Raw genomic sequence first — 23209 nt, forward strand, 5'->3', positions numbered from 1 at the left:
AAGTGTCGAATTTTAACATGAATGACAGTTCAGAGGATTCCCTTTCAAGTGCAGATGTAAAAGGTCTTTGTAGCAGAATGCAGGTGGCTAAGTCATTTAGAGAGTGTCCTTTCTGGTTAAAGTGGCAAGAAACTGTTTTCTCTTTGTGATCTTGTCTGATATCTGTTTTGTGGGCATTAATCCTTTGGCGAAGTGTCTGAGATGTTTGTCCAATGTACATAGCAGACAGACACTTTTGGCACATGATAGCATAGATTATATTTCTGGATGCGCAGGAATATGTGTTCTTGATCTTATAACTCACTTGGTTAGGTCCAATAATGGTATCAGCAGAATGAATATGTGGACAAAGCTGGCAATGGGGTTTGTTGCAAGGGAAGGTACCAGGGTTGGTATTAGTGTGGTATGTCCTGTGGTGGTTGGTAAGAATCATCTTGAGGTTAGGTGGTTGTCTATAGGAGACTATGGGTCTGTCTCCCAGAGCCTCTTTGAGTATGGTATCCTGTTCCAATATAGGCTGTAGTTTATTGATATTGTGTTGGACAGGTTTAAGTTGGGGGTTGTAGGTGATGACAAGTGGTGTTCTATTGTTGGTTTTCTTGGGTCTGTCTTGAAGTAGATGGTTTCTAGGTATTCGTCTGGCTCTTTCAATTTGCTTTTTTATTTCTCTGGGTGGGTAGTTGAGATTTATAAATGCTTGGTAGAGATCCTGAAGCTTCTGGTCTCTGTCAGTGGGATTAGAGCAGATGCGGTTGTATCGAAGGGCTTGGCTATAGACGATGGATCGTGTGGTGTGTTCTGTATGGGAGCTGGATGCATGTAGGTAACTGTATGAGTCGGTGGGTTTTCTGTAGAGAGTGGTGTCTAATTTTCCATTGTTGATTTGTACGGTGGTGTCCAGGAAGTGGATCTCTCGTGTAGAATGTTCCAGGCTGAGGTTGATGGTGGGGTATAGGTTGTTGAAATCTCTGTGGAATATCTCCAGTGTTTCTTGGCCATGCGTCCAGATCATAAACTACCCCAGACTAACACGGCTACATTTCTATCACAACTCTTAGGGGATATCTACACTAGGAAATTAGTTCGAAATAAGTAAAATTGAGATAACTCCTGATTTAACAAATGGGGAAGCATTTAAATTAGTCAGAATTATTTCAGACTAGCACGTCCACACTGATTGGAGCCCCTGGAACACTCTGGGCAAGGCACCAGAGGACGGAGACTTCCTGTGGCTCCTTGTTTGGGCAAGCTAAGATGCATGCTTTCAGGGGCTCCTCTCTACGGCTACATCTCACATGCCACTCCTCCACTGCCTACTCCTCACAGGACACAAAAGGGAGACAATGTGCTCTGGCTGCCCTTGCGGATGCCCCAGCACTCACAACATGGAGCCAAAGCTGCTGCAGAGCAGTGCTAGGTTCCCGGGCCTTGTGTTGTGACTCATGATGCATTCTGTCCAGACTGCCCTAATGTTGCTCCTGCAGGACAACAACCAGCCCGGAGTGCAGCCCTCATGACCCAGGTCCTGTCATTCCTGCTGCTGCTGCACCTGCCCCTCAATTCCCTGGACATTGTGGAACGCTGCTTCTGGAGTCAGTAGACCAGTTTGGACTGGTGGGACCACATCGTCCTGCAGCTATGAGATGACCAGCAATGGCTGCAGAACATCTGCATGCTTCCTTGAGCTCTGTGAGTGGTTTGCCCCTGCCCTCAAGTGATAGTACACCTGACAGAGACCTGCCATCCCTGTGCAAAAGCACATTGCCGTCACCCTGTGGAAGCTCGCCATGCTGGACAGCTACTGCTCCATTGACAACCAGTTCAGCATGGGGAAATTCACAGTCAGGGCCGTGCTCCTGCAGGTAGCCAAGGCCATCAAACAGGTGCTGCTACACAGGGTTGTCACACTGGGGAACATGGACATAGGCTTAGGCTTCCCCAACTTCTCCCCTAATCTCTGAGATGATGCTGAAGATCTCAGTTCAGATGATGGTGATATGCTTCGAGCAAGGCCATATGTTACCTAGACATTGGGCACTTTCCTGCAGGGGCACAGACATCCTGGGGAAGCATCACTACATGCATGGCCTGGGGCCAAGCAGGCATGGAAAGGTGCCAGCCAGGCCAGGATCCTGTGGGCAGGACAGAGGAGTTGCTGTATGAGAGCATCATGGCGCTGAGTGGTCCGGAGTGGTGCTCCATGTGTACACTCATGCACAGGCTGTAGTGCAACCTCTAGACTGAGTGGGCCAAGCAAGAAGCACACAGCCCCTCACAGCCCATTGCCTGCCCCCGCAAATAGATAGGAAAGTTATAGATCTCACCAGAATTGCCTTTCCTGGGTTCATCTGAAGCCTGGGAGACATCTTGGGGTGGGGAGACTGGCTCTAGGGCAAGGAGCAGGTCCTCCCTCTTATCTGCAACCCCATCCTCCTGGAGGTTGACTCTGGGTGTGTCCTGGTCTGACTCCATGATGGAGGAAACCAGGCCCTCTCCCAGGATGGCATTCAGTTTCTTGAAGTAGTGGCATGTGTGCTGTGCCACCCTGGATCATTTGCTCTGCTCCCTGGCCTTATAGTAGGCCTGCTGTAACTCTTTAACTTTCATCCAGACCTAGTCCAGGGTCATAGACAGCCACATTTCTCTTCCTAGTGCAGAGATCCTGGAGGTTGGTCTCCTCCCAGACCTCAATGAGGTCTAAGATTTCTGCACCAGTCCAGGCTGGAGCTCTCCTGGATCCCTGGCAAGTGGTAGCAGAGGGAGCTTCAGGAGTGCTGGCAGCCATGGGAAGCTCTGAGGCGGGGAGGGGAGGGGGTCACTCATCGATCCCTCAGATGCTGCTGAGTTGCATGGGGCTTTCACAGGTCACCACGTGTGACAAGCCCTTCACCTGTTCCCTGGAGTTTTAAGCTCCTAAAGGGGAGCAGTGGAGATGCCAGGTGTGACCAGAGCTGTCAGAGCCTCAGCTGAGAGAGGCAGATTATTTTGAATTAGCAGCACCGAAGCATCCACACTAATTCTATTTTGAAATAACAATTTCAAAATTAGTGTTACTCCCTAGGGGCATGTCTGCACAGCAGGGTTTTTTCGGAATAACTGACATTATTTCAAAATAATCCTCCATCTCGACATTATTTCAAAATAGCATGGTGTGTCTCCTCAGAAAGCCATTATTTTGAAATAATGTCAAGATGGAGGATTTCTTACTTCAACTCCTGTAACACTCATTTCATGAGGAGTAAGAGAAGTTGAAGAAAGAGTGTTCTTCCTTTGACTTCCTGCTGTGCAGACAGCACCAAAAGTCAAGTTAAGCTATTTTAACTTCAGTTATGCAACTGACATAACTGAAGTTGTGTATCTTAATTTGACTTTTGCCCTTTAGTGTAGACATGCCCTAAGGAAAGCGGGAATACAGATTTCTAAATAACCAGCTGGTTATTTCAAAATAAAGGGCTCGGTAGTGTGGATGCTCTGCTTATTAATTTGACATATGGGGGTATATTTCAAAATAACTTCCTAGAATAGATCACAGTTTAGTTGCTTAAGAACTAGAAGGGTATGTCTACGCTACAAAGTTAATTCGAACTAACAGACGTTAGTTCGAATTAACTTTGATAGGTGCTACACACGCGAACCGCTAGTTCGAACTTAATTCGAACTAGAGGAGCGCTTAATTCGAACTAGGTAAACCTCATTCCACGAGGACTAACGCCTAGTTCGAATTAATTAGTTCGAATTAAGGGCTGTGTAGCCATTTAATTCGAACTAGTGGGAGGCTAGCCCTCCCCAGCTTTCCCTGGTAGCAACTCTGGGCACCACCAGGGAAACTCTTCTGCCCCCATCCCAGCCCCGGAGCCCTTAAAGGGGCATGGGCTGGCTACGGTGCCCGTGCCAGGTGCAAGCCTGCCAGCACCCAGCCAGCAGACCCTGCACCTGGCACGGCTCGAGCCAGCCACCCGCTGCCACCCAGCCCTCCGCCTCTTCCCGGGCCCAGGCTGAGGGCTCCCGGGAGCCTGCCCAGGTCCGCAAGAGGCGGGCGCCCACCTGGTCTAGTGCAGACATCGTGCACCTCATCCACGACCTCTGCACTAGGCACAGGAAAGTGGCCGTCTAGGGCAGGAGAGCTGCCATCCTGGCCTCCCAGGAGCAGGTTTGCATGAAAATCAAGGTGGTCCACTGAGACCCCCCGACCCTGAGCCCTGAGCTTAGAACGCCCATACTGGGTCAGACCAAACGTCCATCTAGCCCAGTAGCCTGTCTGCCCACAGTGGCCAACACTAGGGACTCTAGAGGGGATGGACCGAAGACAATGACCAAGCCATTTGTCTCGTACCATCCATCTCCAGCCTTCCACAAACAGAGGCCAGGGACACCATTTCTACCCCCTGGCTAATACCACTCCATGGACCCAACCTCCATGACTTTATCTCACTTCTCTTTAAACTCTGTTATAGTTCTAGCCTTCAGAGCCTCCTGCAGCAAGGAGTTCCACAGGTTGACTATTTGCTTTGTGAAGAAGAACTTTCTGTTGTTAGTTTGAAGCCTGCTACCTATTCATTTCATTTGGTGTCCTCTAGTCCTTCTATTATGGGAACTAATGAAGAACTTTTCTTTATGCACCCTCTCCACCCCACTCATGCTTTTATAGACCTCTATCATATCCCCCCTCAGTCTCCTCTTTTCTAACCTGAAAAGTCCCAGTCTCTTTAGCCTCTCTTCATATGGGACCTGTTCCAAACCCCTGATCATTTTAGTTGCCCTCCCCTCTCGTACCCTCTCTCTTCCCCTTTCCCACCTTCTTTTCCCAGTCTCCCTGAGTTTTGTTCAATAAAGAGAGTTTCTATTTTTGAACTCATGTGTCCTTTATTTTGTACATCAGGAAGGGGGGCTAGGAAGGGGTAAGTGGAAGGAGGTGAGGGAGGAATGGGGTACGAGCCCCCAATGGGGAGGACTGGGGTGGCTCTGCAGGCTCCTCGGGGTGGAAGCTCTCCTGCAGCCCACCGATTGACCCCCCCGGATGGCAGCCTGCGGCAAGTGCAGCCGGGCTGATGGCCGAGTGCTGTGATGTGCCAAGTGTGGACACTCAGGGCACTTCAAGTCAGGACTGCTTTGCTGTCCCTCATCGAATTAGACAAGCAAGCGGGGAACCCCTGAGAACTGTCTGTCCGGGGTGGGGGTCGGGTCCCTTTAAGCTCAGCCCTCGGCTAGCCTGAGACAGCAGCTCCATGCTCTAAGTCCTAATCTGATGCTCTGACGGCACTGCTTCCGGCCGTCCTTAACATCGGTTCAGGGTCCACTCAATGTGGACATGCTAGTTCGAATTAGCAAAATGCTCATTCGAACTAGTTTTTAGGTCTAGATGCACTAGTTTGAATTAGCTTAGTTCGAATTAACTAATTCGAATTAAGTTAGTTCGAATTAGTGCTGTAGTGTAGACATACCCGAAATTATTACCCAATGTTCTGGTGGAGCAGGGTATATAAACTCATATCAAACCTATGCGTAATCCCACTGAGGTCATTAGGATTACTCATATGCATGTTAGGGATATGCTTATGTAACCTGAATTGGGGCAGTAATCTCTAATTTTAACTTTAACATTATTATCCAAGGCTTAAAGTTAATTGAGAGCCCAACTCCTGCCTTTTCTTCATGGCCTAGGTAAGCAATGCTTTCACACAGCTCCCCTATTCCTTGACTGATGGTATGAGAACTTTCTGCTGCTACTTAGAATCATAGAATCATAGAGCTGCAAGAGACCTCAGGAGGTCATCAAGTCCAGCCCCTTGCCCAAGGCAGACCAATCCCAGTTCCACAATGCACTTATCATATATTTTTCTAATTAGAGATGAACCTGAGCTATGAAGTTTGCCCTAGGATCTGAAATACAGCAGTCAGTTTCTTAGACATCCAGGGAACTCACTAAGATCCTGGGAAGAAAGGTCAGAAAGATAATAGAGAGACTAGTGGGCAAATAGGTCTACTCCTCTGAAGACTAGAGAAAAGAAGAGGAAGTAAGAGTGCTAACTAGAAGAAGTTTGTGAACTAAAAGTCACTTATAGTGTGAGTAAATAATTGATTTTTTTGTGAGCAAACCAAAAAAATGGAAATAAATAAAAATTGGTTAATTTTGAATGAAAACTTATTTTTACTGTTTTTTCTTGAAAAAAAAAGTTGACACATTTTGATTGTCAAAATTTAGAGAGGTGGTATTTTCTGTGCTGGACAGAGGTTCTAGCAGGCTATTAATAGCCATACATGGCGGGATTCTCAAAAGCACCCATTGATTTCAGTGGAGAGTTAGGTCAATAACTGAGTGCTTTTGTATAAATTTGTAAAATTTGTAAATTTACTTTGAAGAATAAAACATGAAAATATTACACTAGTCTGCAGAAAATGAAAGGAAGTCACATCCATGTATGTCTTCCCTATAATAAATAATAGCTGCTGTTTCGTTCTCCATCAGGTTTAGTTAATTCTCTGATTCAGATATAAGACACAATCAAAGGACCAGTAAGCCCATAGTAAACAAATATTGCATGTTCTTAGGAGAGGGCAATGTTTACTAATAATATAATCCACAGAATCTTTACACTTAAATTAGAGTGCTGTATTTGTTATGTCTAAAGGATGGAAACTCAATCGAATGAATCATTATTTTTCCCTTAGTTGCTAAATATGGTATTTATCACCAACCATTACTAAATGTTTCAACTTATTTTGTTAAAAATGAGTCAAAAGAATATAACAGACACATTGTGTTGAAAATAAATAGCTCTAAATAATTTCTCTTGCAGAGCATGTTGCAATTGTCAATATTAGTCTCACACAAGAGCAACAGCTGAGTCTAACACAATGAGAGGATTACATAGCAGTTCCTAGCATTGTACATATTTGCCTATTTTGTAAGGAAAGAAATCCTTCAAATGATCTTTAATTTTAAAAAAATGCTGTAATTGAAAAATCCGATTTCACAGAAGCTAGCTACCAAAAATCACTTTCCTTATTTTATTTTATCTTTTCATATTAAACTATGCACTAGGAAATAGATATCTTTTACTATAACATACAAATCGTGCAAAACGGAATAAAATTCAGTACAGAACAGAAAAACGCGACTCTTGTTTTCATCTGTTGTATGTGAGTCAGATAAGTTTCTGTTGAATTTCAGTCTTCAGTTGATCGGCAAATAAACCCAGTGACAAAACAATATAAGGAAAAATTAAAAATTAATCCTAATACAAAACATTCTGATTTAGAAACCTGAATTAAGATGAAACACTCATTGAACTGTAGCCAGAATAGAGCAGGGAATCACTAGGCAGTTACACCTCATTGGACGTTTACTCTATATTAACATCCAACTGTGACTAAGCTTACAGATAACACCAAACATTACATTTAACTATGTGTCTAGCTATGATGATTCTTATGCGCTGTTTAAAGCCTTTAAAATTGGATTATTACAAATCTGTTTCTTAGCAATGATGTTATATAAACAGATCCTGCTTTAAAATAAACCCAATGAGCCCAATCTAGTAGGTTCTCATTTAAATAACACTCTCAAAGCCAGTGGCAGCATCATGTGAAAAAGACTATAAAATGAGCACCCATAACAAATGGCAGGATTCTTCTCTGTCAGTCTAGTCGGTTGGTATTAAAACCTTGCAGGGACCTGCTAATGGATTCCTGTAAAATCATTTTAGCAAATGGAGTTTGGTTGTTCCATACCCAAAGATTGGTAGAAAGGGTTCTCTTGGAAGAAATGAACTAGGAAGAACAGGCCAGTTCCCAAGTAGAAATCCTAGCAGCAGCCAAGCTTGGAGAAGGCCTGCACTGGAGTTGGAAGAGAATGCAGTGTCTTCACAGCCCGGCAGCCAGCCACACATTCCTGAAAGGAGTCCATTGTGCAAGTACAAAGATTTAGTCAAACAACACTCTGAGACATATTGTGCTATAACAGTTTTAGGTAGACTACCTTGATCACAATGTAAACTCATGCAGGGTTGGGTTTTTTTAAACATAAATTCTTAAGGTCAAGTGTACATTGCAGAGCTAAATCTACTTAAATTGTGTTTAGGAGCATAAGCTGCTGTAAATACATTGCTTGGACATGTTCACACAACACTCCTTTGGTCCACAGTTGGTGCTCTAGCACTGACAGAGAGCATTGCATCATGGGTAGCTATCCCACTGCACAAATAGCCACCTTCTCCTGCTAGTAGTTCTGGGAATGGGATCACAGTGCATTATGGGGTGAGATCACTGCCCCTCTGATGCAGTTTTCTCTGTCCCATCATTCCAAAGGTCTCTGACTGATTTTGTGCTGTTTTTCAGCTGCACCAGTAAACTTTGCCTTCACCATCTCTACCTGCAAGCATGGATCCTACATTGCTCACCAGCCCTGTAATAAGTATTATGAATACAATGTGACTGATTCTGTGAACCTGAACAGGAATCCATTCTGCCTGCCTTGCTGTGTGTCATGGGGGAAAAATCATGATTGATGTTGGCATGCACTGCTACCCTGCACATGGTGGACCATTAGTACTGGGCATGAGAAACAAGTGAGTGGTGGGACCAGATTGTGATTCAGGTATGGGGTGACAAGCAGTGAATGCAAAACTTTTGTATGTGCAAAGCTACTTCCTTGATCTTTGGATAGAGCTTGCTCCCGTTCTGTGGTGCCAGGACACCAAAATAACAGCTGCCCTCCTGGTGGAAAAGTGAGTGGTGATTGCTGTCTGGAAGCTGACAATTGCAGACTGATACTGATCAGTCACAAATCAGTTAGGAGTTGGGAAGTCCACCATGGGAATTGCAGAAATACATGTGTGCAGAGCCATTAATCACTTCCAGCTATTCAGGCAATGTGCAGGAAATAGTGGATAGCATTGTGGTAATGGGATTCCTGAATGTATCTCTCAATTTTGGCCAGATCATCTTGTGATGTAATATATCAACAGAAAGGGCTACTTTTCTATGGTATTGCTGGTGCTGGTGAATCACCAGGGTTGTTTTACTGACATGAACATGGGGTGGTCAGGGAAGATACACGCACCTGTATCTTCAGGAACACTGGCCTGTATAGAAAGCTACGCACAGGGACTTTCTTTCCAGACCAGAAGATTCCAACAGGGGATGTGGAAATGCCCATCGATCCTAGGAGACCCATCTTACCCCTTAATCCTATGGCTAATGAAGCCATATACTGGAAATCTTGGCATCATCAAGAAGTGCTTCAACAATAGACTCAACAGATGCAGGATGACCATTGAATATTCTTTTGGCAGATTAAAGGGTTGCAGGTGCTGCTTTTATGGACCTCCGTGAGGAAAATATTCCTATAGCCATAGCAACCGGCTATTACTCTGCATAATATTTGTGAAAGCAATGGGGGGCACTGCTGAGAGGGTTAAATTAGACTGAGTTGCTTACAGCAGTGGCTGCCACCTTTTCGAGAACACAGACCTTTTTCGATCAATTAAAATTTCACGGGCCCCCCAAAGAATATAGCTGTTTTCAAACATTCCATTACTTGCTAATCATTTGAAATGTATAATAGTTCATGAAGTTCAAGGACGGAACTTTCAGGAGTGTAAGGGGCAAGGGCAGAACTTTGGGACCGTGGGGGTGGAGGCAGCAGTTGTGCGCTCTGGGTTGCGGCTTACTTTTGATCCTGTTCCCCAGACACTAAGAGAGCATGGGGAAAGTACTTGCATGCCTTGCATGTCTCTCACATATCAGCCAGGCATGAGAGGAATGCACAGCATGTAAGCACTTTCCCCACACTCCCTTAATGTCTGGGGAATGAGATCAAAAGTAAGCCACGTCCTGGCGAACACGGCTGCGGGATGGATGGGGGAGAAGAAAAGGAAAAGAAAAGTAAGGATTGCTTTGACATTTCCGTGGACCCCCTGCAGAGCCCTCATGGACCCCCAAGGATCTGCAGATCATAGCTTGGGAACCACTGGCTTTTAGAATTGCTTGGGCTACTTGGCACACCAAACCAGTCACAAAGAACTCTCCTGTTTACCACACTGGCTAGCAAGAAGTCATATAAGCAATCCCCTTAGAAATTGAGGTTTTCTGTGTTATCACCAGTACTACTTCTGACAGAGATGAGACATCATGACAACCAATCTCACCAAATCAGAACAGGTTCTTCTAATCCCAAAGGACCAGCCACATTCCCAGGTCAATTTATACTTCCGATCTTACTCAAAAAAGCACTCTGTGCCAATCCTTTAGAATCAAAAATCTAAAGGTTTATTAATAAAAAGAAAGAAAAGGTTGGGAGTAAAATTGTTAAAAGAATCAAATTACATACACCAATTGCAAAATTCTTGGTGCAGGCATGTAGCAGAGATGGAATAATCTGCAGTCTTAAAACAAGTCTCTGGAATACATCCTCTGTTCGGATGAGTCATCATTCCTTTCAGGGTTCTGTTCATAGCCAAGAGCCTTGACAGCGGGTTTAGCATGATTGAAGACAAAGTTGGAGGAACCTCCGGGGCCTGTTTTATAACCTTGCCCATGTAGATGGGTCCATTGTTCTTGCTGTGTGAAAACATGTTCCAAAATGGAGTTTGTTATATTAATAAGTCAACAGTCTATGCAAGACTCAGTCCTTTTTAGGTTCCAGTCATTGATTACATGCTGGTCTGAAGGTTCACAGCAAAGCTCCTCAGATGTGGATTGGTACCTAATAAGGCCCATTGTCAGTCAACTGCTATTTACTTGAGGAGCATCTCTTTCACAATAGGATAGCCAATTGTTGATGTCTCTCAACAGCAAACATGTGAAATACAAGCACATAGCCAATTCTCATAACTTCAGATACAAAAATGATATATGCATATGAGCAGTAGAATCAGAATCAGTGATGTCTTCATAGATGTCTTACTTGGCCCATTTTGTATGAGATTCAGTGCAATGTCACACCATTGCAACCTGCTGTGCTCTGAATAACGTTTGTGAAACCAATGTGGAAAAGTTTCTTTAAGAATAGTGTATTGGGGTAGATTGCATAGTGGCTGATTTTGAGCAGTCAGACACCAGTGCTATTAGAGGGATTTGAATCAGGGTGTCTTTGAAGTAGCATTCAAGAAGCCACACTAATCTGTCTTTCTTTAATGAAATGAGCCAGGCATTATTTATCTACCAGCTTGAATGACCCCTGTAATTATACTAACTGTACATTAATTGTAGTCTGCAATTGTGACAACTGGCACTGTGTTTGAATTTCTATTCCAACCAGCCTGTATAGGTTATAAATAAAGAATCACTTTCTTTTAAGCAGAGTTGTTGACTCTCTTGTTGAAATCCATGGATTCTGCTTTGTCAGCTTGTGACCGGAATGCTATCTTGTTAATGCTAATCGTTCCCAAACATCTCTTCAAGGCTCATCCTGTAATCAATCATCCTTTTGGGGGTGCCTGCTCTGCTTCAAGGCTCATCAATCCTGCCAATCTGATCCATTCTTTGACCATGGGTACGCACTGACGGTTTCTCTGCTCTTTACAGTCTGTCTTTTACAGTTTGTCTTCACCCCACATTCTCCCCCTTCTCTGGCCATCTGGCTCTAACAATGACCTTCACACCATATCTCATTCATGCAAACAGTCTCTCACACAGAATCCTTTAAAGGTAAACAATACTGTTTTATATTAAGTAAAAGCAAACTCAAAACTATTCACATTGAAGGCCCGGGCCTTCGATATTTCTAATCTCATTAACATAGTCACAATACCCAGAACTCTGTCTCTTTACGCACTACACTTTAACACAAGGAGATATAGGAGATATATACTTAACTAAAAGGACTTAATTTGATACAATATTAAATGTATATTGATTCTATATGTATATTGCTATATTACCATATTGCCAAACCTAAAATGCAAATATAAAAAGAATAATCTGTCAGCCTTAACAGGTTGGCCTCCCTTGCCTTGTGGTATGCCTGCTTCAGCTCCTCTATCTTAGCATAGCACTGCTGTGTGTCCTTGTCATGCCCCGTCTTAACCATGCCATGAGTAATCTACTCATAAGTGTCAAAGTTTCTAAGACTGAATCGGAGCTGTGACTACACAGTCTCCTCTCCCCAGACACCCAGCAACTGCAATGTGCTCCCCGCAGAATCCTGGTTGCTGCATAAAGCCAGCATGATCACCTGGAAAGATTTGATGTGACCTGTGTACACTGAGCAAAGAGGAAGTGGAATTTCAAAAAACCCCAGGACTTTAATATGGCAAGGGATGCATACTTCTGTACCTGGCTGCAGGGCAGCAGAGTAGAAATAGCTTATTAGTCCTGATGGGCATTGTGGGACACCTTCTGGAGGCCACTTAGGACAATGTAACCAAGCACATGTCTACACTGACACAGCGTCACTTTCACTTTTTTGCAAAAAGCTCTATTCCAGTGGTCAAGGTGATTTTATTAGGTCAGCATAGCAGGATAGTTAAATCAGTGGGAGGAGCATTGTTGAGTGCACATCTCTACTGTTTTGTGGCCAAAATCTGACTTTTGTTAACAAAATTGTAGTGTAGAGAAGGCCTAACACATTTAAGATCTCCAGCAAACATTACTGAGTGTAATGCTTACTACCCGCAAGCAGTCTCAGAATCCAGTGTAGAAATAACCACCCACTGATCTGGATGCCGAGAACATGATTATGAAGACTGTTTCAATCTAACTGTGAGGATGCAAAAGAGAGTAGAGATCTGGGTGAAACCAGTCAATCATCATGCTTTCAAATGTACTCCCACAGAAATAATAAAAGGGTGTTTTTGTCTATCAGCTATGGGTGAACACCTCTTACAAGAGGATTACTCTGTATCCAACCTCAGTCCTTGTTCTCTAAGGAAACCTGCACAACACCTTCAGAAAAGGAGCCTGGGAGCTTAAATTCATGACTCTGCTACATCAAAAATTACGGACTCAGCAGAGATAGTGGTTTTATCTCATTACAATAATCTGTAATCCACTACTTCTCCTGTGTTATATGACTGCAAAGGTGCTTATAGCTGAGGTCATTTTGAATGCTTTCTTGCAACTCATTAACTCTGGTGTTTAGCCATCTGTTCTACCTCCTATTTAACTGTAACACTGATGATCTTTCCCAGACCTGCAGAACAACTCTGGAGTTTGAAACCTTGTCTCTTCTGTCAACAGAAGGTGGGCCAATAAAAGATGTTACCTCATACACCTTGCCAGCCTGGGACCAACACAGCTACAGCAATATTGCAGTCAACTGTGTAAACACAAGACTGTGGATGCACATTTCTGTACAGTTATTGTGTCTGCTAATTGTGGAAGCAAAGTGAGACAGTTTTAAGTCCCCGTCTCTTACTATTTACATTTTTTATGATGTAAATAATAATCTATTATTTTTCACCTAGCTCCTTCAAGTAGGAGTGGGACTCCATTTTGCTAGACCCATTACAAGCTCTGATTCTGCCAACAAATTAAATACATTAATCAATTCCATGTAGATTATTGAAATCAGTGGGATTGCTCACATGCTTAAAATTATGCACAATCATAAGTGATTTGAAATAGACTGAATATTCCATATAATATCAAATGGCTGATTCTACAAATGAGGGGAAGCAATGGGATTAATTCTTTGCTTCCGGTACAGCTATAGCATAATATATCTAAAACTGTGCATAATGCCAATGAATTAGAAACCAGCAGAAATGTTCTGTCCCGACTTCTCCTTTCCTGCTTCATCTGTATGATCCAATCAGATCATCTGTATGCTCTAATGAGCCAGGAAGAGAAATGAGAGAAAAGAGTTTCTAGTAGCTCCCATACTGATCAACAGAGAATTATGCACATTCTTCTACTAGTCTGCTGACTACACCACATTCTTTCTCAGAATGGTGTAAAAACAAACAAGTTCTGTTAACATTTTAGTGTAAATTTATTTTTTCTCTTCAACAAAAATAGAAATCAATTTGGCATTTTTTCTTATGAAGAAAAATAGAGTAACCCACTCCCTCCCCTTTCCTTCCTGCATTACTTGGGAACAGCAACACTCACCTGTGTGCCTCATGTTGTTGACTGTAAAGGAGATCCAGGGTATCTCAGTGGTGAGGCTGGATAGGTGGGACTCCTCTCTCTGCTCCTCTTCTGCAGTCCTTTGACATATAAAGGAAATTAATCTGGGGGGTGCCTCCACCTGGCTGGACCCTGAACACACTCACTGGCATGCCTGGAGAGCCTTCAGGAACAAACCTGAGCTCTGCAATAGGTCTAGCTCAAAAGAATCAATTATAAACAATATACTCCCAACATAAATTTAGATTACAGTTACCACACCTTCACTTAACAATTTAGAAAAACGTGATATAACAGGCTGAGATGAATTAAAATGTCACAATCACTTTAAATCAGCACAGGGCACTTCAATAAATCAATTAATAAAAACAGTTTATATAGTAAATGAAACTAAACCAACTTATGTTTACATTGACCCCATTTTTCCTCCCCGTGTGTGTACATCTTTGAATTTCAGGTCCTCAGAGTTAAAGACCTTGAAGCTGGGGACAGCACTTTGTTGCTCCAGTTAAACAGTCCAGTCAAGGCAACATGTGGCATCATTTAGTGGGGTTGGTCCTGCTTTGAACAGGGGGATGGACTAGATGACCTCCTGAGGCCTCTTCTAACCCTCATCTTCTATGATTCTACGAACTCTAATTTCAGATCATTCCTAGCTACACAATCCCTCTGAAGATGGGAATTATTTTGACCAAAGGTTACTAACCCTGGTGCCATGGCTCTCCCATGCTTTATGAAAACTGGCTTATGAATATATATAACTGAAAGATGCTTTAGGCCAGGGGTCAGCAATCTATCGCTCGCAAACCATATAAGGCTCACTTAGGAGCCCAAAATGGCTCATGGCTCGAGCTCAGCCCCTCCCCCCTCACTCGTCTGCAACAGGGAGCCCATGCTGGCACTATAGCCTTGCTCCAAGATTGGAGCCAGCGCTGCTTCCTGTGGGGGCGGAAGTGTGATGGAGAAAAAGCCTTATCAGGGAAAAAGCCAGAGCCATAAGAACATAAGAATGGCCATACTGGGTCAGAACAAAGGTCCATCCAGCCCAGTACCCTGTCTGCCGACAGTGGTGAATGCCAGGTATCCCAGAGGGAGTGAATCGAACAGGTAATGATCAAGCGATCTCTCTCTTGCCATCCATCTCTACCCTCTGACAAACAGAGGCTGGGGACACCATTCCTTACCCATCCTGGCTAATAGCCATTAACAGGGCTTGACAAGCGGTGGCGAGCCCTGCTCACCAGCCACGTGGTTTGGCATGCTGCACATGTGCAGACCGCACTGTGCATGTGCTGATCGTGCTGTGGTGCCGTGCCAGGTTAAAATCTACTCACCACGGGTGAGTACATTGCCCTAATTGTTGAGCCCTGGCCATTAATGGACTTAACCTCCCTGAATTTATCTAATTTTCTTTTAAACCCTGTTATAGTCCTAGCCTTCACAACCTCCTCAGGCAAGGAGTTCCACAGATTGACTATGCGCTATGCAAAGAACTTCCTTTTATTTGTTTTAAACCTGCCGCCCATTAGTTTCATTTGGTGGCCCCTAGTTCTTATATATGGGAACAAGTAAACAACTTTTCCTTATTCACTTTCTCCACACCAATCATGATTTTATATACTTCTATCATATCCCCCCTTAGTATCCTCTTTTCCAAGCTGAAAAGTCCCAGTCTCTTTAATCTCTCCTCATATGGGACCCGTTTTAGTTGCCCTTCTCTGAACCTTTTATAATGCCAGTATATCTTTTTTGAGATGAGGAGACCACATCTGTATGCAGTATTCAAAATGTGGGCATACCATGGTTTTATAAAAGGGCAATGAGATATTCACCATCTTATTTTCTATCCCTTTTTCAATGATTCCTAACATCCTGTTTGCTTTTTTGACTGCCGCTGCATACTGTGTGGATGTCTTCAGAGAACTATCCACGATGACTCCAAGATCTCTTTCTTGATTAGTGGTAGCTAAATTAGCCCCCATCATATTATATGTGTAGTTAGGGTTATTTTTTCCAAAGTGCATTACTTTACATTTATCCATATTAAATTTCATTTGCCATTTTGTTGTCCAGTTTGGTGAGATATTTTTGAAGTTCTTCACAGTCTGCTTTGGTGTACTACCTTGAGCAATTTAGAATCATGTGCAAACTTTGCCACCTCACTGTTTACCCCTTTCTCCAGATCATTTATGAATACTGTATGTTGAATAGGATTGGTCCTAGGACTGACCTTGGGGAATACCACTAGTTACCCCTCTCCATTCTGAAAATTTACCTTTTATTCCTATTCTTTGCTTCCTGTCTTTTAACCAGTTCCCATTCCATGAAAGGCTCTTCCCTCTTATCCCATGACAACTTAATTTACTTAAGAACCTCTGGTGTGGGACCTTGTAAAAGACTTTCTGAAAATCTAAATATACAATATCTACTGTATCCCCCTTGTCCACATGTTTGTTGACCCCTTCAAAGAACTCTAAGGGTATATCTACACTACAAAGTTAATTCGAACTAACAGCCATTAGTTCAAATTAACTTTAATAGGCGCTACACATACAAACCGCTAGTTCAAACTTAATTCGAACTAGCGAAGCGCTTAATTCGAACTAGGTAAACCTCATTCTACGAGGACTAATCCCTAGTTCGAATTAAGTAGTTCGAATGAAGGGCTACGTAGCCACTTAATTCGAACTAGTGGGAGGCTAGCCCTCCCAGAATGCCCTGGTGGCCACTCTGGGCACCACCAGGGAAACTTGTCTGCCCTCCTCCCAGACCCGGAGCCCTTAAAGGGGCACGGTCTGGCTACCGTGCCTGTGCCAGGTGCAAGCCTACCAGCACCCAGCCAGCAGACCCTGCACCTGGCATGGCACAAGCCAGCCACCCGCTGCCACCCAGCTCTCCACCTCTTCCCAGGACCAGGCTGGCCCTCTTGCGCAAAAACATTTCCAGAAAAGGGCTTTTGTCCGAATGGGAATGTCAAAGCATTTGTGCAAGAAGCACTGATCTTGGACAGTACAACATCAGTGCTTTTGTGCAAAATCAAGTGGCCAGTGTAGATAGCTGACAAGTTTTTGCGCAAAAGCAATTGCTTTTGCATAAAAACTTGCCAGTCTAGACTCAGCCTGGTTGTTTAGCAGGCTTCCTGCTTCTGATGTGCTTAAAAACATTTTGTTATTACCTTTTGAGTTTTTGGCTATCTGTTCTTCAAACTCCGTTTTGGCTTTTCTCATTACATTTTTACATTTAATTTGGCAGTGTTTATGCTCCTTTCTATTTACGTCACTAGGGGTATGTCTACACTACAGTGTTATTTAGAAATATCTTATTTTGAAATAGTTATTTCAAATTAGCTTATTGCGAAATAAAACGTCTACACACAAAATGTATTTCGAAATAGCATTTTGCTATTTCAAAATAGCGCGTCCACACTGAGTGGATTCTGAATCACATTTAAGGCTGGCCACAACCAGTTCCGGCAGGGCACCAGGTCAGGATTTACTGTGTGGGTCTGCTACCTAAAGGTATCTGAGGCCTGTGCTTAAACGGACTTCCCTGACCCCAGACAGCCAGTTCTCAGGTTTCCTTGCTTGCTTGTCTACCTCGATGAGGGACAGCAAAGCATTCTGTCTGTGAATAGTCTGGTTGCCCTCACTCGGGACACCTCAGCACTCTGCAACATGGAGCCTGTGCTGCCCCTGGGTACTCTGGTGCTTCACTTGGACATGTTGCTGCGAGCCTGGCTGCATTTTCTGCAGGCTGCCATCTGGGAAGTCCATCACAGGGCTGTCAGTATCCAAGAGGCCCTGCGGGAGAACTTCCATCCTGAGGAGCACTAAGAACCTCTCTGGTTTGCCCCACTGGGGGCTTTTGCCTCATTCTTCCCTCACGTCCTTCCACTTACCCCTCCTTAACCCCCTTTCCTTTTCACGTATTTTCATGAACACAATCTCTCTCTATTTAACAAAACTGGCGGGGAAGGAGGGAATGAAACTCTGGTGAGACTGGGGAAAGGAGGCGGGAGAGGGGAGAAGAGAGGGTCAGAGAGGGGAGGGGGAAACCTGGGAGGAGGGAGCTGGAAAGGGGGAAGCAAGGGGAAAAAGGGGGAGGGAAAGCTCAGGGCTCAGGGTTGGGGGTTTCGCTGGACCAACTTGATTTTCATGCAGACCTGCTCCTGGGTTCGCATGTGGCCTTTGGTGGCCAGGCTGGCAGTTATCCTGCCATAGATGGCTGCATTTCTACATCTAGTGCAGAGATCATGGATGTTGGGGACATCTCCCCCAAACCTGAATAAGGTCAATGATCTCCCGCCAGGACCAGGAAGGCGCTCACCTTCTCCGGGCCCTGGCAGACTCCTGGGAGCTGGCAGACTGCTCTTGGGGGGCGGCGGAGGGCTGGCTGCCAGTGGCTTGCTAGCTCATGTTTTGGGGCCACTGGATTGGGGCAGTGACTGCTGGCTGTGGGCTGGCAGGCTTGGAGCTGGCACAGGCACTGTTGCCAGAGTCTACCCCTTTAAGGGCTCCGGGGATGGGTGGAGGGAGAGGAGTGTTCATGGTTGAGGCCGGAGTGGCCACAAGGGCACCCTGGGAAGGTAGGAAGCCCCCTATTTTGAAATAAATGTCTTTATTTCGAAATAGCTATTTTGAATTTGGCATCATTCCTCATAGAATGAGGTGTACCAAATTCAAAATAAGTGCTCTGCCATTTTGAATTTATTTCGAAATAGTGGTTTGGCTGTGTAGATGCTAGAAAGGTTATTTTGAAATAAGGGCTGTTATTTCGAAATAACTTTGCTGTGTAGACATACCCTATGATTTGACTTCCACTCGTTAAAAGATGTCTTTTTATCTCTCTGCTTTTTTTTACATGGTTGTTAAGCCATGCTTGCTCTTTTTTTATTCTTCTACTATGTTTTTTAATTTGGGGTATACATTTAAGTTGGGCCTCTATTATGGTGTCTTTGAAAAGTATCCATGCAACTTGCAGGGATTTTACTTTAGTCACTGTACCTTTTAATTTCTGTTTAAGTAACCTCCTCATTTTTCCATAGTTCCCCTTTTTGAAATTATATGCCACAGCGTTGGCTGCTGACGTGTTCTTCCCACCACAGGAATGTTAAATGTTATTATATTATGGTCACTATTTCTAAGCGGTCCTGTTGTAGTTACCTCTTGGACCTGATCCTGCACTCCACTCAGGACTAAATCGAGAATTGCCTCTCCCCTTGTGGGTTCCTGTATCAGCTGCTCCACGAAGCAGTCATTTAAGGTATTAAGAAATTTTGTCTCTGCATCCCCTCCTGAGGTGACATGTACCCAGTCAATATGGAGATAGTTGAAATCCCCCACTATTATTGAGTTCTTTATTTTGATAGCCTCTCTAATCTCCCTTAGCATTTCATAGTCTCTATTACTATTCTGGTCAGGTGGTCAATAATAGATCCCTACTGTTATATTATTAGAGCAGGGAATTACTATCCATAGCGATTCTATGGAACATGTTAATTCATTTAAGATTTTTACTTCATTTGATTCTAAATTTTCTTTCACATATAGTGCCACTCCCCAACCCGTGCGACCTGTTCTGTCCTTCCGATATATTTTGTACCCCAGAATGATCGTGTCCCATTGATTGTCCTCACTCCACCAGGTTTTTGTGATGCCAATTATATCAGTATACTCCTTTAACATGAGGCACTCTAGTTCACTCATCTTATTTTTTAGAGTTCTAGCATTTGTGTACAAGCACTTTAAAAACTTGTCACTGTTTATTTGTCTGCCCTTTTCTGATGTGTCAGATTCTTTTTTATGTGAATGTTTTTCGTCTGATCTGGCCCATACTTCATCCTCTTCCATTCTCTCCTCCTGATTAAAACCTAGAGAATCTCTATCAATAGACTCTCCTCTAAGAGACGTCTCTGTCCGATGGCTTCTCCTCCCCTGGCTGGAGGAGTAAAGCAGCACACAGACTCACTGCCTGTGGGCTTTTCCTGCTGCTCCATTGGCCATAATCCAGCCAATGGAGCAGTGGGAAGCCATGCCTAGGACAGGGAGCCTGAGAGCAGCATGGGAGAGCATGGAGAGCCTCCATTCCACACTCACTCCTTGGGCCATTAACTTATTCCATGACCCGTGTGGCACAGCGTTTGGCTGCCATGTGGAGTGAATGGCCATATAGCTGAGCCCTCCCAGTGCTGAGCTGGTTCAGTGTCTCTCTTGCTCTACTGAGGGGCCATTGCCTCAACTCTGTGCCTTTGCTGGAGGAGACCAGAGCTTCTGGCTCAGCAGGACAAGGTGGTGGGGAGCCCCAGAGAGCAGGGCTCCGTGGCATGATCAGCACACTAGGTGACAGTCACAAGGGGACCTCTGAATTCTGGTTGGTCTATAAGGCCACATCCTTTCTTCTCACATTCAGGGAAACCCCTTAACTGTCCATCTTGCTGCCAGCAGTTTCCTAACCAAAAGTCATAGTTCTGCCCACTGCCTTCACTGCAGGCCCACCTCAGTCAATTCTGGCGCAGCAACAATCTCTGCCCTGGCTCTAATATTCACCCACCTTTATTCGTAATCAGGCTCTGCAATATTAACGGAAAAATGTAACCGATCAATATTTCCAAGATAGTGATTACTTACAACTCCCATTAAGTCAAAGAGAGCAGGGTAAGCTGAGCTCCTCTAAATCAGGCCCTACTACTACCATGATGCGCTTGAAGGTGACCTTTGGAATATATATTTTAAAAATTGTGTCCTTTTTTGCTTGTTTATGATAGAGGTGTTTTACTGAAAACTGTGTTGAAATGAGAAACTGTCCTTTAAAATTCCATAGGGTTTCCTGGTCTTGCCTTCGGGTTAAGGGGCTCTGAGGGACACATGTTATCCAGGTCCTCAGCAGTCAATCTGTAAAAGAGCCTGTCTGGAGCAAGGTTAGTTAAGCTCTGCATCTGTGCCTCAGGTACCAGTTTCCTATTGCTCTCTTTATTTGGCCATATGTTAGATGTTGGTGTTCTAAGAAATATAATGATACACATAATTCTTTCAGGAAAAATTTGTTTTCTTTCTAACTCTTTCTGTGTTCACCATGAACATAACAATATACAAACAATGACTAATATATTGTATTTATTTGGTAGGAGTTTTATTCTGCTTAAGTTTTTATTTTTAGGAATATCCACTCTGGTCATATTTGTTTTGCTGCAGAGTTCTTGGTAGATTTTAGGGGTGATCAGACAGCTTTGTTCTCCCTTTACTAAAGAGGCAGACATGTGGAATATTTTAATAAATGGGTCCTTCCTTCCACGTGAGTGTTAGGCACTGAAATTATATTTATGACATAAACACCTCCTCCCCACAATTTCTAGTAGTTCTATTGGAAACTGAACATTGAAAAGGGAAGACATTTTTAGTCCTTGGAGATCTCACAGTTTCACTAGTTCTTCAGTCAACATAGTCTTTCAGAACTGACAAGACCTGAATTTGTAATGTAAAAAGAGAAAAAGAGAGGAATTTGAAATCTTGTTGTGGGGATACCTTTCTTTCTTCATATTTCATGCAGTGTTAATGAAGCAACTATGTCCATTTTCCCCCTTACAATGGTTACCCTTAACTCTCCCTGTTGTGGCCAGGATTTGCAACCATACTGTGCCCTAAGGATTTTTTCAGGCAGTTTCAGTAGACCTGTAGTAAGATTGCCATGGCAACCTCTCCCAAGGATTTCCTTGCTTTTGTTGCTTCCCTATTCAAACCTAATACTATTTTAAAATGAAGTACACCAGAAATCATGGGAAGTGAAACTTAATGGAACATTACTGAAACCATAGGTCTATTAATTCCTACTGTGGCTATTGACTTAGCCCAGTCTAAGTGCTTAAAATTGGCAGTTTCAGTATAGCTAGTGTTACTACTGGGCCTAACAGTTGCTCTCTTGGATGCAAAGTGCAGCTCAGGTCCAAAATGATCCATAAAATGTTACCCAAAGGCACCCTCCTGTTCACTAGATTTTTAAGATACAAAAGTATGTCCTGCAGAGACTAATGATTCTAAAGGGCCAGAACCTTGTCTGCTAGTCTTCTCTCCTGGCTCTATTAAGGATTTGCTTTTCATTTTATTTTCATTGCTGAAGCAATGTATGCGAAGTAGTAATCACTTCGAGGACTCTGGAAATTCGCCATGCAGCTGTGAATGCCGAAGTTTATTTCCCTTACTCTCCCAAAGAGAGAACTTTATCATACAAATATAACCAAATAAAGCAATTGGAAATAACACAAATGGACGGATAGCTTCTCAAATAAAATTTGGTTCCCTTCTCAAAGCTGTACTGCAGTCTCGAGGTACTGCTGCTTTATGGCTTTTAAAATGATAACGCTACATGTTTTAACTTGTTCTGAGATAACATTTTAACGTACTTTCTCTTGTAGTTGTGGCTGTTCGTGAGCAGGCAGTGACACTCCTGATAAAAACTTTATAAATAAAAATTGTCTTTCTCAGACTGTGATCCCTTTTGGGGACCATTTTCATTCTGTTATTTGTTTCAATTTCACCTAAGAAAACTGTTTTATATTTTTGCCTGCCCCGGAGCGCTTTCCCATGATACATGCCAAATATAGAATTGTCCATCAGCCATTTCCCTGATTAGATGGACAGTTACGTGCTTATTTGAAAGGGATCCAAGCAAATATGGGGAAAATTGTAGCAGAAAATGGCTCCTATGTTATATGACAGCTGGGAAGTGTTCAGAGAAAAAGCGAATCATTTTACATTTTATCAGAGGGGTAGCCGTGTTAGTCTAAATCTGCAAAAGCGGTGAGGAGTCCCATGGCACCTTATAGACTAGCCGAAGTGTTGGAGCATAAGCTTTCATGGGCAAAGATCCACTTTGCAACTGACCAAGTGGGTCTTTGCCCATGAAAGCTTGTGCTCCAACACTTCGGTTAGTCTATAAGGTGCCACGGGACTCCTCGCAGATTTTACATTTTAGAACCCATCTTTTCAGTTAGCACTTTTCATCCAGCTAATTAGCAGCAGGAACCACAGTTGTCCTGGAGAGGTGGGAACATTGTTTTCTCTTCTCTCTAGGTTCAAGTATATATTTTTCTCTTTGGTAGACAAATGAGCTATTCTCCAGTTTCATTCTGTCATAGAGTGAGTTT

Source organism: Pelodiscus sinensis, chromosome 1 (assembly GCF_049634645.1).
Source record: "Pelodiscus sinensis isolate JC-2024 chromosome 1, ASM4963464v1, whole genome shotgun sequence".
Taxonomy (NCBI): domain Eukaryota; kingdom Metazoa; phylum Chordata; order Testudines; family Trionychidae; genus Pelodiscus; species Pelodiscus sinensis.